Raw genomic sequence first — 15,381 nt, 5'->3', positions numbered from 1 at the left:
TTACCCTTTGCCAAAGTTTCAAAGAATTGCATTGTTTAGAAGGAGTGCAAGGGTACATGTCGTTATGGCAGATGCGCAACTCCACAGAGTAGGCATTCCCTAACGGAAACATGCAAATACCAATGCGCTCTTGCTACCTCATGCTTTGCTCTGCCCGCTATGATTCATTTGCTCCCATTGGACATGTCAGGCTGTTAGTTATACAAATATTTGTCCAACTATGACCAATGAAGCAGTAGCGGGGCGTGGGGAAATCATTGGGAAAGCCAGGAAGGGAAAAAAAGCCATATTACAATAATTGTGTTGTTTGCCCTATTACCTGCGAGTTCATATGCCTTGCCATCGTGATGTAGGCAGGGGTGAAGGTAAGGCGGTCCAGTACTGCGTCCCGGCAAAAGAAAAAACACGAGCCTATCACAACAACTAAAACAAAATGCCAATTAAACTGTAGGCTTTTACACCTCTTTTTTTTAATCATCACTGCATTGTCAGAGGCATGAAAAATGAGCGAATGGACTTCAAAACGGGTGGTATGGCCAACGCTCTAAAATGTGATGTGGTTCGTGGAGAACACAGGAAAAGGCAGAGATGAGTGGCCGACACCGAGACGCGCGCAAACAGCAGTGGACGCATACATTCTGGCCTAATGACGACACTTTTGTGGTGTTTTTGTGTAACAGATGTCTCTATCCATTCATCACTGTTTGGAGACTGGGAATATGTTGCGAGTGGATGAACGTGCGCGTTCCGCCTAGTAAAGGAGCCCTTTGAAGTGATTGTTTGACAGTCAGATGAAAATATCATGACTGTTTGTGTTTATATGACACAATATATATTTAAAAGTTTTAATGACAAACCTTTATGACTAGGCCCACAGAGATCCTATTGAATGAATAGGGGTTCTACAGTATATGTAATCGCACCGGGAAGACATGTATTCTAATTTCACCACTGTATAAAGACCTAAGGCTATATTAAAAGATTAAAAGAAGACACAGTGGCTGAATAAATTCAACCACACCTTTGTTTCATCCCAAAGAAACATCTCTCCGGTGAAGTCCACAAAGCATATTGCACGTAACAAACAGATGCATGACCTACAGAATGGTCAAGCAAGTTCATGTTTCCAACATTTTTGGACTACAAAACAACTACTGATTTTGAACCACAGAGAGTTACTGCAAGTCGCAAAGAAAACAGGAGCTGCCTCCACTAATCACTATCGCAGCACTATTTCAACTGAAACATCATCAAATCACCTCTGCTTAGTCTAATACAGTGACCACTAAAAGATACAAAAAACGATTTAGTCCAATCAACGCAAGCTAAATATGATGTGGTTGTCCATGGTAGCCTACATCTAGCAACATATTGAACTTCCATCCTCTCAGGCCAGGGGGGCACAGCAATGTATGACTTAATGGTTGGATCAGAATCCCCATTATAATCATTGGCCAGTACGGAGAATTAAGTAAAACCACAAGTCCAAATCTCTTATGTCCATCTATGGCTAATTTAGGAAAGGGACCATTTTAGTTAGCTAGCTAGCCACTGGAGGACAACAACACAATGATATGCAACAATTCAAGTTTTCTTCTGTCAATTACTTTTTGCTTTTGATGTGATGTAATTGGTGTGAAGCCAAAATCCAAACTGGTTTCCCTTGACACTTTTTTGGGGGGGGATGCACAGGGACCCAAACTCAAAGGAAAATGATGAAAATACAAAGACTAAATCAAGTAATTGTATGGGGTTTTTTTTCTTGGTAAATGTTTTGTGGGAACCTGGCTTCCCTTGGCATCGATGAATACACGCCACTGGCAACGAGAAGTGTACTGCAGAATGGCAGTTGCATAACACATTAATAATGGAGGGAGGAAGAAGAGCGCGAGCGAGAGCAAAAGAGACATAGAAGCAAACAGTGACCCGTGAGAACTATACAATAGCCTGGCGGTAGCAGCATAACAAATCTGTGAGAGGAAGGGAAGGAGGAAGGAAGAAGATGAAGAGAGAGCAGGTGCAACACAGAAGGAACAGGGGAAGAAAAATATAGGCTCAACTCGAGGAAGCTAGAGAGCGAGTTAAGATGGGAGGAAAAATGGACTCAGCGAATCTGAAGAGCACACATTGGAGTTTCATTAGAATGGTGACTTATCCTGAAATGGGTCAATTTCCCTACGTTTACAGTTAACGGATGCACTCCCCCAAGGGCCCCTTCCATGGAGGCACTAAATCTCTGCGCCTAAGAAAATCATTTATCAAAATGTGTTCCAACTCATAAGCTAGCAATCAAACACCCCCGACCACGACACCTCACTGTGTGTGTGTGTGTGTGTCTGTTTCCGTGCGTGCAGAATTCCCTAGTTCAATCTCGGAGTGTGTGTGTGTGTGTTAACACTCAATTTGAGTGAGACTGGACACAATTCCCTTGTCCTTCCTTCCTCCTCCTGTTCCCCTCTCTCTCTCTCCATTCCTCCCTCTCTCTCTCTCCCTCCCTCCCTCCCTTTCTCTCGTCCACCCTATGGTAGTCCATATTTCCCACTGCAGCCTTAATCATCCCACGTTCACACATTTTTTTTATTCTCTCCAAATGGCAAATCTACCCTGGGTGAATAGCTTATAAAAGTAACAGGGGCATCTCAACCAGCCAATGCTGCTCTGAAGAGAGTGGCATGGGAAGAGCACATTTGAGGATTACTATAGAAGGGATTTCAGGCTAGTGGGAAGGTTAGTTAGTGTCGAACATTTCAACAGGGTTCAGCGTCAAACGGAATGAGGTGGGAGCAAAATGGCAAAGGAGGGGTTGTAAAATTCCCCTTTGTCAAACAACTTTGTATCTGCTAAGGAACAAAACGAGTGCATCGGAAGATGCGACCTGATCATACACACGAGCGGCGCGTGGCTCTTGGCGGAACTGTAATGACTGATGTCTCAATAGTACTGTCTTCACTTAAAAGAACCATGGTAAAATAACACTTTACTTATAGCCACCGTCATAAGAGCTACACTAGGACTATCATGATAGAATACCTAGTCATTATTAAAGGGGAATGGCAGGTGGTTGGCTTAGCTAGCATCATTTATGAGCTGATCTAAAACAGCACGAAACAATCCACATTGTCACGGGTCACAGCTTAAGGCCGTCACAATGACGCGTCATTGGCTACCCCGTGGGTGAGTAGAGACTGCTTAGGGGGCGTGCGCTGCTGGAGTCTGACTTACAATCAGTTGGCACGCCATTGGCCTGCTTACTTTGCTAAGTATTTAGAAAAGCCATACATAATAAACAGTCCTATCACCGGCTGCAGCATCAACTAGCTGGCTAGCCGCAGAAGAGCCCAGTTCATTTCAAATTAAATCAAAGAGTGCAGTTCAAGAAGAAGAAAATATTTACCATGTAGACTACAATAAAAAGTAACACAATAAGAATAGCGAGGCTATATACAGGGGGCACCGGTACCGATTCAGTGAGCAAGGGTACAGGCTAGTTGAGGTAATCTGCACATGTAGGTGGTGGTGAAGTGACTATGCATAGGCAACAAACATTTCTTCTTAGCTAGCTACATAGCCGTCTTTGTATCAAAGATAATTGCGTAATTATCGTATTTCGTCGTCCTAACGTAGTCTACACTGCTATCTGCCCAGCAGCTAGCCAGCTAGCCAGCTAGCAAACGTCCACCGTCTTCCGAATAGCAGCACTGTAAAAACTATTACACTCAACTGAACGACTTGATTAGTGTAGTGTTAGCTAGCTACATAGTTGTCTTTGCTGTCTTCGTATCCAAGATAATTGTGTAGTTTAGAGTGTGTAGTCTTAGAGTGATTATCTTAATTTACCGAGGTTAGCTAGCCAGCTATTTGTCGTCCTTAACGTAGGAGACACTGCTAGCTAGCCAACAGCTAGCCAACGTCTACCGAATAGAACTTCCTCACTCAACAACCCGGTCGCATTCGCTCCACAGGTAGTATCACATTTTCATTTAATTTCATTACAGTACAACGGTTTGATTTGTTTGATCGTAGCTAGCTACATAGCTAGCTACATAGCCGTCTTTGTATCAAAGATAATTGTGTAGTCTAGAGCGATTTTCTAGGTTAGCTAGCCAGCTATTGTCGTTCTTTAACGCAACGTAACGTAATCAACACTGCTAGCTAGCCAGCTAGCCCCGAATAGCACCACTGTAGAAACTATCACACTCAACGGAACGACTTGATTAGTGTAGTGCCAACAACGCAGCCACTGCCAGCTAGCCTACAAAGTCAACAACGCAGCCACTGCCAGCTAGCCTACTTCAGCAGTACTGTATCATTTTAATCATTTTAGTCAATAAGATTCTTGCTACGTAAGCTTAACTTTCTGAACATTCGAGACGTGTAGTCCACTTGTCATTCCAATCTCCTTTGCATTAGCGTAGCCTCTTCTGTAGCCTGTCAACTATGTGTCTGTCTATCCCTGTTCTCTCCTCTCTGCACAGACCATACAAACGCTCCACACCGCGTGGCCGCGGCCACCCTAATCTGGTAGTCCCAGCGCGCACGACCCACATGGAGTTCCAGGTCTCCGGTAGCCTCTGGAACTGCCGATCTGCGGCCAACAAGGCAGAGTTCATCTCAGCCTATGCCTCCCTCCAGTCCCTCGACTTCTTGGCACTGACGGAAACATGGATCACCACAGATAACACTGCTACTCCTACTGCTCTCTTTTCGTCCGCCCACGTGTTCTCGCACACCCCGAGAGCTTCTGGTCAGCGGGGTGGTGGCACCGGGATCCTCATCTCTCCCAAGTGGTCATTCTCTCTTTCTCCCCTTACCCATCTGTCTATCGCCTCCTTTGAATTCCATGCTGTCACAGTTACCAGCCCTTTCAAGCTTAACATCCTTATCATTTATCGCCCTCCAGGTTCCCTCGGAGAGTTCATCAATGAGCTTGATGCCTTGATAAGCTCCTTTCCTGAGGACGGCTCACCTCTCACAGTTCTGGGCGACTTTAACCTCCCCACGTCTACCTTTGACTCATTCCTCTCTGCCTCCTTCTTTCCACTCCTCTCCTCTTTTGACCTCACCCTCTCACCTTCCCCCTACTCACAAGGCAGGCAATACGCTCGACCTCATCTTTACTAGATGCTGTTCTTCCACTAACCTCATTGCAACTCCCTCCAAGTCTCCGACCACTACCTTGTATCCTTTTCCCTCTCGCTCTCATCCAACACTTCCCACACTGCCCCTACTCGGATGGTATCGCGCCGTCCCAACCTTCGCTCTCTCTCCCCCACTACTCTCTCCTCTTCCATCCTATCATCTCTTCCCTCTGCTTAAACCTTCTCCAACCTATCTCCTGATTCTGCCTCCTCAACCCTCCTCTCCTCCCTTTCTGCATCCTTTGACTCTCTATGTCCCCTATCCTCCAGGCCGGCTCGGTCCTCCCCTCCCGCTCCGTGGCTCGATGACTCATTGCGAGCTCACAGAACAGGGCTCCAGGTAGCCGAGCGGAAATGGAGGAAAACTCGCCTCCCTGCGGACCTGGCATCCTTTCACTCCCTCCTCTCTACATTTTCCTCTTCTGTCTCTGCTGCTAAAGCCACTTTCTACCACTCTAAATTCCAAGCATCTGCCTCTAACCCTAGGAAGCTCTTTGCCACCTTCTCCTCCCTCCTGAATCCTCTCCCCCCCCCCCTCATCCCTCTCTGCAGATGACTTCGTCAACCATTTTGAAAAGAAGGTCGACGACATCCGATCCTCATTTGCTAAGTCAAACGACACCGCTGGTTCTGCTCACACTGCCCTACCCTGTGCTCTGACCTCTTTCTCCCCTCTCTCTCCAGATGAAATCTCGCGTCTTGTGACGGCCGGCCGCCCAACAACCTGCCCGCTTGACCCTATCCCCTCCTCTCTTCTCCAGACCATTTCCGGAGACCTTCTCCCTTACCTCACCTCGCTCATCAACTCATCCCTGACCGCTGGCTACGTCCCTTCTGTCTTCAAGAGAGCGAGAGTTGCACCCCTTCTGAAAAAACCTACACTCGATCCCTCCGATGTCAACAACTACAGACCAGTATCCCTTCTTTCTTTTCTCTCCAAAACTCTTGAACGTGCCGTCCTTGGCCAGCTCTCCCGCTATCTCTCTCAGAATGACCTTCTTGATCCAAATCAGTCAGGTTTCAAGACTAGTCATTCAACTGAGACTGCTCTTCTCTGTATCACGGAGGCACTCCGCACTGCTAAAGCTAACTCTCTCTCCTCTGCTCTCATCCTTCTAGACCTATCGGCTGCCTTCGATACTGTGAACCATCAGATCCTCCTCTCCACCCTCTCCGAGTTGGGCATCTCCGGCGCGGCCCACGCTTGGATTGCGTCCTACCTGACAGGTCGCTCCTACCAGGTGGCGTGGCGAGAATCTGTCTCCTCACCACGCGCTCTCACCACTGGCGTCCCCAGGGCTCTGTTCTAGGCCCTCTCCTATTCTCGCTATACACCAAGTCACTTGGCTCTGTCATAACCTCACATGGTCTCTCCTATCATTGCTATGCAGACGACACACAATTAATCTTCTCCTTTCCCCCTTCTGATGACCAGGTGGCGAATCGCATCTCTGCATGTCTGGCAGACATATCAGTGTGGATGACGGATCACCACCTCAAGCTGAACCTCGGCAAGACGGAGCTGCTCTTCCTCCCGGGAAGGACTGCCCGTTCCATGATCTCGCCATCGCGGTTGACAACTCCATTGTGTCCTCCTCCCAGAGCGCTAAGAACCTTGGCGTGATCCTGGACAACACCCTGTCGTTCTCAACTAACATCAAGGCGGTGGCCCGTTCCTGTAGGTTCATGCTCTACAACATCCGCAGAGTACGACCCTGCCTCACACAGGAAGCGGCGCAGGTCCTAATCCAGGCACTTGTCATCTCCCGTCTGGATTACTGCAACTCGCTGTTGGCTGGGCTCCCTGCCTGTGCCATTAAACCCCTACAACTCATCCAGAACGCCGCAGCCCGTCTGGTGTTCAACCTTCCCAAGTTCTCTCACATCACCCCGCTCCTCCGCTCTCTCCACTGGCTTCCAGTTGAAGCTCGCATCCGCTACAAGACCATGGTGCTTGCCTACGGAGCTGTGAGGGGAACGGCACCTCAGTACCTCCAGGCTCTGATCAGGCCCTACACCCAAACAAGGGCACTGCGTTCATCCACCTCTGGCCTGCTCGCCTCCCTACCACTGAGGAAGTACAGTTCCCGCGCAGCCCAGTCAAAACTGTTCGCTGCTCTGGCCCCCCAACTCCCTCACGACGCCAGGACAGCGGAGTCAATCACCACCTTCCGGAGACACCTGAAACCCCACCTCTTTCAGGAATACCTAGGATAGGATAAAGTAATCCTTCTCACCCCCCCTTACTAGATTTAGATGCACTATTGTAAAGTGGCTGTTCCACTGGATGTCTTAAGGTGAACGCACCAATTTGTAAGTCGCTCTGGATAAGAGCGTCTGCTAAATGACTTAAATGTAATGTAAATGTAAACAAACAGCGAGTAGCAGCAGTTTACAAAGGGAGGGGGTCAATGTAAATTGTCCGGTGGCGATTTTTATGAATTGCTCAGCAGTCTTATGGTTTGGGGGTAGAATCTGTTGAGGAGACTTTTGGTCCTAGAATTGGCGCTCCAGTACGGCTTGCCGTGCGGTAGCCGAGAGAACAGCCTATGACTTGGGTGACTGGAGTCTGACTATTTTATGGGCTTTCCTCTGACACCACCTATTATATAGGTCCTGGATGGCAGGAAGCTTGGCCCCCGTGATGTACTGGGCCATTCGCATTACCCTCTGTAGCGGCTGAAGGTCAGATGCCAAGCAGTTGCCAGTTGCAGTGGGAGGGGTTTAGTCCCAGTCTTTAGCTTAGTGATGAGCTTTGTGGGCACTATGGTGTTGAACGCTGAGCTGTAGTCAATGAACAGCATTCTCACATAGGTGTTCCTTTTGTCCAGGTGAGAAAGGGCAGTGTGGAGTGCGGCTGAGATTGTGTCATCTGTGGATCTGTTGGGGCGGAATGCGAATTGGAGTGGGTCTAGGGCAGGGGTGTCAAAGTCAAATGGACGGAGGGCCAAATAAAAAAATCAGCTACAAGACGAGGGCCGGACTGTTCGAATGTTCATTGAAAAATTTTTAAATGACGCATATAGTCTAGTGAACCTAATTGAACCTACTGAAAACCTAACAAATATATTACAATATGATCAGATAAATAAAGCAATATTTTCTTATGGCTCTGTCAGTAATCTTTAATTTTCAACAGACACAAAAGACAAATTTCCTTTATATAAATATCCCCATAACATGAACATTAAATGAAAGAAACCGGTATTCAAGGCACCATCAGTAGACTATATTTTCTATTTTAGCAAAAGTGGGCTAAATTTACTTCAAAGAAAAAACAATAATAGCAATTTTCTATCATCCACTCAACTGAAATATTTTTAAAATATAATTGGATTGAAATACAAAAAAATAAAGTGCAAAAATCTATTAATCAAAAACAACACTTTGTTTAAGGAGAAGTAACATGCAGTGAAAACAAATATTAAATTTTAACTTTTAAACTTGAACTGAGTAAAAACTCTAAATATGTGATTGCACAGTAATGTTCACTTGTTTGAGGTTGAGGGTGATACTTGGTGGTGTCCCATCTTTTCCACAAGTTCATCAATGTTCGGGGTAAGGCTCTGAGCTGAAGAAATCCTCAGAATTGAGTGGAGGTGTTCAGCAGTAAGTCGACTTCTGTGTGATGTTTTGTTCAGGTTCATCAAAGAAAACAGTTGTTCACACAGGTATGTGCTGCCAAACATAGACAACGTTTGAGCAGCCTGGATGCGCAGCTGGGGCATTGTGCCGGGAGGAAACGGGCGAACTCCGCAGCACCCACTGCCGCATATTTTGCCCTCAGTGCATCATTGCATTGGAGGTCAATCAACTCCATTTGGAGGTTTGGTGGTGAGCTTTCCACGTCAACAGCAAATGGGTTACCGAGCAGTTCCAACCTGCTTTTTTGTGCTTCAAAGTCAGCAAATCGGCGTCGAAAGTCAGCGGCAAGCATACCTATTTTATCAGCCAACTGTGTGCTCGGGAACGCACTGGTAGAGAGCTTCTCTTTCATGGTCTGGCAGCTGGGAAAGTGGCTCAAATTTTCTTTCCGCATCTGCGTCTCCCACAGAGTCAGTTTGGTTTTAAATGCCTTCACTGTACTGTACATATCAGAGATGACACGATCCCGACCCTGCAGCTGCAAGTTTATTGCATTCAGATGACTCGTAATGTCACACAGAAAAGCCATTTCACACAGAAACATTTCGTCTCGGAGTTGTGTTGTGTCTTTCCCTTTGCTGTCCAAGAACAGACAAATCTCCTCACGAAGCTCGAAACATCTTTGAAGCACCTTTCCCTGGCTTAGCCATCGCACCTCTGTGTGATAAGGCAAATCACCATGCTCCGTTTCTAACTCCGTCAGAAATGCCTTGAACTGGCGGTGATTCAAACCTTTGGCTCTGATAAAGTTAACTGTGCGCGTGATGATGCTCATTACATGCTCCATTTTCAAGGCTTTACCGCACAACGCTTCCTGGTGTATGATACAATGATAAGCTGTCAGCTCACCTGTCGCGTTTTCCTCTTGCATCTTTTCCCGTATCTTCGCCACCAGTCCGCTCCTGTGTCCACACATCGCAGGTGCTCCGTCGGTTGTCAAACCCACGAGTTTTTCCCAAGGCAGCTCCATCTCATTTACACATCTTGACACCTCTTCATACAAATCATGCCCCGTAGTTGTGCCATGCATAGGACGTAAAGCCAAAAACTCCTCTGTCACGCTTAGGTTGGAGTCCACTCCGCGGATGAAAATTGACAACTGGGCAATGTCAGAAATGTCGGTGCTCTCATCCACAGCCAAGGAATATGCAATAAAATCTTTTCCCTTTTTCACAAGCTGCTCTTTTAGATTGATGGACAACTGGTCTACTCTCTCGGCAATGGTGTTTCTGCTCAGACTCACATTTAAAAAGAGTTGCCTTTTTTCTGGGCAAACTTCGTCACAAACTTTAATCATGCAGTTTTTGATGAAATCCCCCTCCGTAAATGGCCGGGCTGATTTAGCGATCTCTTCTGCCAAAATAAAACTGGCCTTGACAGCAGCCTGGCCTTGTGATTTGGCTTTTTTGAACAGAGCCTGTCGAGATTTGAGGCCTCGTTTTAATTCCTCTGCCTTTTGTAGCCTTTGTTCCATGTCCATATTCTTGTTTTTGTCCGCGTGTTTCGTTTCATAATGTCGTCTCAGATTATACTCTTTCAGTACCGCCACACTTTCTCCACACAGAAGACACACAGGTTTTCCAGCTACCTTCGTGAACATATACTCCGACTCCCACCTTGTTTGAAACCCCCGGTTCTCAGTATCCACCTTCCGTTTTGCCATTTTTGATGGGTATCTGAAAGTTAATTTTACTGTGATGCTGACGACTGCTGTGCCAATAAATATTGAAATGAAGCAGCCTACTGCTCGGTGCGTCACCTTTGCATTGTGGGAAATGTAGTATTGGTGCGTGTAAAAGATCTGCGGGCTGCCGGCTTGCTGCGGGCCGGTTCTAATAATAAATCAAGATCATCCCAGGGGCCGTAAAAAACCTTCTTGCGGGCCGGATGTGGCCCGCGGGCCTTGACTCTGACATATGTGGTCTAGGGTGTCCGGATGCTGTTGATGTTTTAAAAAATATATATATATTTCACCTTTATTTAACCAGGTAAGCAAGTTGAGAACAAGTTCTCATTTACAATTGCGACCTGGCCAAGATAAAGCAAAGCAGTTCGACACATACAACGACACAGAGTTACACATGGAGTAAAACAAACATACAGTCAATAATACAGTAAAAAAAAACAAGTCTATATACAATGTGAGCAAATTAGGTGAGAAGGGAGGTAAAGGCAAAAAAGGCCATGGTGGCAAAGTAAATACAATATAGCAAGTAAAACACTGGAATGGTAGTTTTGCAATGGAAGAATGTGCAAAGTAGAAATAAAAATAATGGGGTGCAAAGGAGCAAAATAAATAAATAAATTAAATACAGTTGGGAAAGTGGTAGTTGTTTGGGCTAAATTATAGGTGGGCTATGTACAGGTGCAGTAATCTGTAAGATGCTCTGACAGTTGGTGCTTAAAGCTAGTGAGGGAGATAAGTGTTTCCAATTTAAGAGATTTTTGTAGTTCGTTCCAGTCATTGGCAGCAGAGAACTGGAAGGAGAGGCGGCCAAAGAAAGAATTGGTTTTGGGGGTGACTAGAGAGATATACCTGCTGGAGCGTGTGCTACAGGTGGGAGATGCTATGGTGACCAGCGAGCTGAGATAAGGGGGACTTTACCTAGCAGGGTCTTGTAGATGACATGGAGCCAGTGGGTTTGGCGACGAGTATGAAGCGAGGGCCAGCCAACGAGAGCGTACAGGTCGCAATGGTGGGTAGTATATGGGGCTTTGGTGACAAAACGGATTGCACTGTGATAGACTGCATCCAATTTGTTGAGTAGGGTATTGGAGGCTATTTTGTAAATGACATCGCCAAAGTCGAGGATTGGTAGGATGGTCAATTTTACAAGGGTATGTTTGGCAGCATGAGTGAAGGATGCTTTGTTGCGAAATAGGAAGCCAATTCTAGATTTAACTTTGGATTGGAGATGTTTGATATGGGTCTGGAAGGAGAGTTTACAGTCTAACCAGACACCTAAGTATTTGTAGTTGTCCACGTATTCTAAGTCAGAGCCGTCCAGAGTAGTGATGTTGGACAGGCGGGTAGGTGCAGGTAGCGATCGGTTGAAGAGCATGCATTTAGTTTTACTTGTATTTAAGAGCAATTGGAGGCCACGGAAGGAGAGTTGTATGGCATTGAAGCTTGCCTGGAGGGTTGTTAACACAGTGTCCAAAGAAGGGCCGGAAGTATACAGAATGGTGTCGTCTGCGTAGAGGTGGATCAGAGACTCACCAGCAGCAAGAGCGACCTCATTGATGTATACAGAGAAGAGAGTCGGTCCAAGAATTGAACCCTGTGGCACCCCATAGAGACTGCCAGAGGTCCGGACAGCAGACCCTCCGATTTGACACACTGAACTCTATCAGAGAAGTAGTTGGTGAACCAGGCGAGGCAATCATTTGAGAAACCAAGGCTGTCGAGTCTGCCGATGAGGATGTGGTGGTTGACAGAGTCGAAAGCCTTGGCCAGATCAATGAATACGGCTGCACAGTAATGTTTCTTATCGATGGCGGTTAAGATATCGTTTAGGACCTTGAGCGTGGCTGAGGTGCACCCATGATCAGCTCTGAAACCAGATTGCATAGCAGAGAAGGTATGGTGAGATTCGAAATGGTCGGTAATCTGTTTGTTGACTTGGCTTTCGAAGACCTTAGAAAGGCATGGTAGGATAGATATAGGTCTGTAGCAGTTTGGGTCAAGAGTGTCCCCCCTTTGAAGAGGGGATGACCGCAGCTGCTTTCCAATCTTTGGGAATCTCAGATGACACGAAAGAGAGGTTGAACAGGCTAGTAATAGGGGTGGCAACAATTTCGGCAGATAATTTTAGAAAGAAAGGGTCCAGATTGTCTAGCCCGGCTGATTTGTAGGGGTCCAGATTTTTCAGCTCTTTCAGAACTTCAGCTGAATGGATTTGGGAGAAGGAGAAATGGGGAAGGCTTGGGCGAGTTGCTGTTGGGGGTGCAGTACTGTTGACCGGGGTAGGAGTTGCCAGGTGGAAAGCATGGCCAGCCGTGAAAAATGCTTATTGAAATTCTCAATTATGGTGGATTTATCAGTGGTGACAGTGTTTCCTATCTTCAGTGCAGTGGGCAGCTGGGAGGAGGTGTTCTTATTCTCCATGGACTTTACAGTGTCCCAGAACTTTTTAGAGTTAGTGTTGCAGGAAGCAAATTTCTGCTTGAAAAAGCTAGCCTTGGCTTTTCTAACTGCCTGTGTATAACGGTTTCTAGCTTCCCTGAACAGCTGCATATCACGGGGCTGTTCGATGCTAATGCAGAACGCCATAGGATGTTTTTGTGTTGGTTAAGGGCAGTCAGGTCTGGGGAGAACCAAGGGCTATATCTGTTCCTGGTTCTAATTTTCTTGAATGGGGCATGTTTATTTAAGATTGTTAGGAAGGCATTTTTAAAAATATCCAGGCATCCTCTACTGACGGGATGAGATCAATATCCTTCCAGGACACCCGGCCAGGTCGATTAGAAAGGCCTGCTCGCTGAAGTGTTTCAGGGAGCGTTTTACAGTGATGAGTGGAGGTCGTTTGACCGCTGACCCATTACGGATGCAGGCAATGAGGCAGTGATCGCTGAGATCTTGGTTGAAGACAGCAGAGGTGTATTTAGAGGGGAAGTTGGTTAGGATGATATCTATGAGGGTGCCCGTGTTTAAGGCTTTGGGGGTACCTGGTAGGTTCATTGATAATTTGTGTGAGATTGAGGGCATCAAGTTTAGATTGTAGGATGGCTGGGGTGTTAAGCATGTTCCAGTTTAGGTCGCCTAGCAGCACGAGCTCTGAAGATAGATGGGGGCAATCAGTTCACATATGGTGTCCAGAGCACAGCTGGGAGCAGAGGGTGGTCTATAGCAGGCGGCAACGGTGAGAGACTTGTTTTTAGAGAGGTGGATTTTTAAAAGTAGAAGTTCAAATTGTTTGGGTACAGACCTGGATAGTAGGACAGAACTCTGCAGGCTATCTTTGCAGTAGATTGCAACACCGCCCCTTTGGCAGTTCTATCTTGTCTGAAAATGTTGTAGTTTGGAATTAAAATTTCTGAATTTTTGGTGGTCTTCCTAAGCCAGGATTCAGACACAGCTAGAACATCCGGGTTGGCAGAGTGTGCTAAAGCAGTGAAAAGAACAAACTTAGGGAGGAGGCTTCTAATGTTAACATGCATGAAACCAAGGCTATTACGGTTACAGAAGTCATCAAAAGAGAGCGCCTGGGGAATAGGAGTGGAGCTAGGCACTGCAGGGCCTGGATTCACCTCTACATCGCCAGAGGAACATAGGAGGAGAAGAATAAGGGTACGGCTAAAAGCAATAAGAATTGGTCGTCTAGAACGTCTGGAACAGAGAGTAAAAGGAGGTTTCTGGGGGCGATAAAATAGCATCAAGGTATAATGTACAGACAAAGGTATGGTAGGATGTGAGTACAGTGGAGGTAAACCTAGGTATTGAGTGATGAAGAGAGAGATATTGTCTCTAGAAACATCATTGAAACCAGGAGATGTCATTGCATGTGTGGGTGGTGGAACTAATAAGTTGGATAAGGTATAGTGAGCAGGACTAGAGGCTCTACAGTGAAATAAGCCAATAAACACTAACCAGAACAGCAATGGACAAGACATATTGACATTAAGGAGAGGCATCCTTAGTCGAGTGATCAAAAGGGTCCAGGGAGTGGAGATGTGAGCCATGACCAGCCTTTCAAAGCACTTCATGGCTACCGACGTGAGTGCCACGGGGCGGTAATCATTTAGGCAGGTTACCTTCGCTTCCTTGGGCACAGGGACTATGGTGGTCTGCTTGAAACATGTAGGTATTACAGACTCGGTCAGGGAGAGGTTGAAAATGTCAGTGAAGACACTTGACAGTTGGTCCACGCATGCTTCGAGTACACGTCATTTGACTGGCAGTCAAGGCTGAGGGAATATACTTGGCAGTATCCTCTCTGCTAGTGTATGCCAGCGACTCGCTAGCAAATATTTTGAAGAGAGAAAAGGAAGCAACTAGTGACTACTCTACATTGGTAGATGGTGTGGCCTTTCAAGATAGAATTATCCTGTATTCATTCTCTATTTAAAAACACACAAAAACAAGGCCTAGGCTAGAGGTTAGACATATGAACCAGAGTCGGAGAGTTGCCAGTTGAATGTCAGGCCTGGCAACAGTGGGAATGAGACATGAAGTGGCAAGCTGATGGTTGCTGTTACCATGTACAGTACATCTGTTGCCCTTAGGCAAGGCACTTAACACCTAAATTGCTTATGTGGCACTGCACTGTTGCTGACCCTGTGATTGCAAACCAACACATGGGTGTCTTTCTAGCCCGGACTGGGGTTGGGAAATAGCAAAAGACTACAAATATCAGAATCTGAATCTTAGAAAGCCTACCGTCTACTGCCATTAGGCACTCAACACCTAAATGACTTAGGCTAACACCTGCAGTTGAAGTCGGAAGTTTACATACACTTAGTTTGGAGTCATTAAAACTTGTTTTTTCAACCACTCCACACATTTCCAATGACATTCGTCACTGTTGCAGTTGTTAATATGCATATATATATTTTTTTGTTTGTTTCATTTCACTCAGTGGTCATGCTGTTGCTCCCC

General features: G+C 46.3%; 1 protein-coding gene and 1 pseudogene across 2 annotated transcripts in view; both read right to left on the bottom strand.

Moving 5' to 3' along the window:
- LOC115113464 (tetraspanin-4-like) overlaps nucleotides 1-15,381 on the bottom strand; it is an 89,099-nt gene that overhangs the window by 42,666 nt on the left and 31,052 nt on the right. The gene's annotated exons all lie outside the window — the stretch shown is intronic.
- LOC135565589 (general transcription factor II-I repeat domain-containing protein 2-like) lies at nucleotides 7,406-11,372 on the bottom strand (annotated as a pseudogene).

The sequence above is a fragment of the Oncorhynchus nerka genome, linkage group LG28, assembly GCF_034236695.1.
Source record: "Oncorhynchus nerka isolate Pitt River linkage group LG28, Oner_Uvic_2.0, whole genome shotgun sequence".
NCBI lineage: Eukaryota > Metazoa > Chordata > Actinopteri > Salmoniformes > Salmonidae > Oncorhynchus > Oncorhynchus nerka.
Note: the sequence above shows the minus strand (reverse complement) of the source record. Positions and strands in the feature narration are given on the sequence as shown.